Source organism: Rhea americana, unplaced genomic scaffold, assembly GCF_003343005.1.
Source record: "Rhea americana isolate MKP2758 unplaced genomic scaffold, rheAme1 scaffold_494, whole genome shotgun sequence".
Taxonomy (NCBI): Eukaryota; Metazoa; Chordata; class Aves; order Rheiformes; family Rheidae; genus Rhea; species Rhea americana.
Window position 1 is genome coordinate 184420 of NW_028186639.1, and position 2208 is coordinate 186627.

The window sequence follows — 2208 nt, forward strand, 5'->3', positions numbered from 1 at the left end:
TGAAGGGCAGCTTGCTACTTTCCAACAGAGCATTTCTGATTAGGCGCAGGCTTGACTTTATCTGGATAATGTGGAACACCAGCAAAGACAAATATGTGTGCAGCACTTCAAAATAGTTGTGTGATCTATGTTRATCTAGTTTGCGTTAACAAGAACATCTGAATGCTTGTGCTGTTTGCWTCCGAGGTAAGAGTCTTAGGTCTGGCATAAGACAGCTGAGTTGGGTTTCTCTGAAAGGTTATATGTGAAAGAAGTGGCACCTGACAGTCCTCACATCRTGGAGAGRGGACAAAAGAAGAKGAAAACAATCTYTATAAAATACAATGACTTTCGTTTYGGTATAATTGCCTTTGYGGTTATTATYCTTCCTGGGACRCTGGCCTGCATGTTGTTCTCAATGAGAAGCGAAGTTGTTTTATGATAAAACTTAATTATTTGATGGACTCTCATATGCTGATCTGACAGTTCTCTGCACAGAGAGGATTCAGCTGGCTCCTTGCAGACAGGGAATTTGCAGGATTGGAGCCTACATCATGATTGTCAGGAAGTTTCTTTTGAAATTTCCACTGGGCTGCTGCAAAAGAACAAAGGATTAGGAAATGCTTCACGTTACGGCTCGCCAAAGCTGTCTGYCTGCCTGCGATTACTCTCTGCAATATCGCTGTAGTGCACTACGTGCGGGTGCAGGCTTTAATTGCACCTGCCCAGAGCTTCCCAGGTTGGCAGAGGAAGAGTGGTGCCTGCCCACAGCTGATCTCAGCGGTGCTAAAACGCATCGGATCCAGCCAGCACCGCGATGTAGCTGGGATCTCACTGCAGCTCCGGAGCCAGATGCAACGGGCTGCCCCATCTTCCCCAGTTCARACCAGACTTTGGTCTGCAGTGGTGAAGGAGGAGGGCTCAGCGCACAGCTTGCAAATCCGTGCTGGCCTCTTTAATTGACAAGGAGATGCTATGTCCTTTTTAAATCTCTGCAAAACTTTCCTGGAAACCAGATTAGATAGTTATTTGTAGTCTATCATTATCTGATTATCACAATACTGATTGATGGGCAGGGAACACGGTGTGTATCTGACCCTGAAGCAGGAGCAGAGCATGGTTTATTGAAAACCTGGTGCAAAAGGCAGTGTCTTTTAGGCTGTATTAGCAGATAATTATGTATTTCTGTTGCTGAAACAGCTTTTGGGGTGAAACTGGATACTTGCAGGCTGTTGGCTTATTTTATTTCTTTATATGTGCTACCCCGCTTTTGTTTCTTTCCCCCCACCTTGTGCTGCCCATGCTGAATAAAAAGAAAGCAAACCTAACTGGTGAGTTTTAAGCTGGCAGGTATACAGTGTAATTACTGCTCTTTCAGGTGGAAAAGATAAGGGAAAAACTTGTTTAAAAAAATCTGTGAGAATCTTGAAATCTCTAGATTTTTCTCTAGAATCTAGAGAAAATCTAGAACAGTAGCAAGTCAAAAGCTTGACAAAAGAGACTCTTTTGTAGCAGAAGAGAAGCATTTTGGCTTTGCATGATATTATCTCTTACTGGAGAGCACAATGCTGCCTCTTATGTGTACATAGCCCATGATATTGTAATTATATAAGCATCTAAACCTGTATGGGAAAAGTGGATGCTGAGAAAAGATCTGTCTCATGCTCAGCGGGAGAAGTGGGAGAAGAGGAGAATTCAGAAGTTACGACGCCTAATCCTCTCCCTTATCCGTTGGTTGATATTTCTTTATTCTCCATCTGCTAGCACTGGTATACAATCCCAATGGCCTTAAAACTAGCCAGATGCTTGATCAAAGGTGGAGAGATAGTATACAGGCTAAAGGCCGTAACAAGACCTGTGTAAAGCAGATGCGATGTTGAAGTGTCAAAAATAACATAATATTGGCTGACAAATTTCATAGCTGCAACGCACAGCTGGCAGCAGCAGCTACGGGGGACTTGGAGTCCTTCACTGCTTGTCCTTCGAGCCTAAGGAAACCGAGGCAGTACAACCTGCTTTTGACTTGATTTTTTTTTAAATTTTGGTTCASACCTGCGGGTTAAATTGTGCGAGCGGGGACCCACTGGCTCACGAGAGTACAGCAAGCTCAGCTGGCGTTGTGGGAATTCCTCTGAGCGTGAACTTGAACTCCTAGGGATGGAGCTGCTGGCCTTGGAGGGGGCGAATAAAAGGCTCTACTTGCTCTGTGTCTCAGCTGGTCTTTTTTAT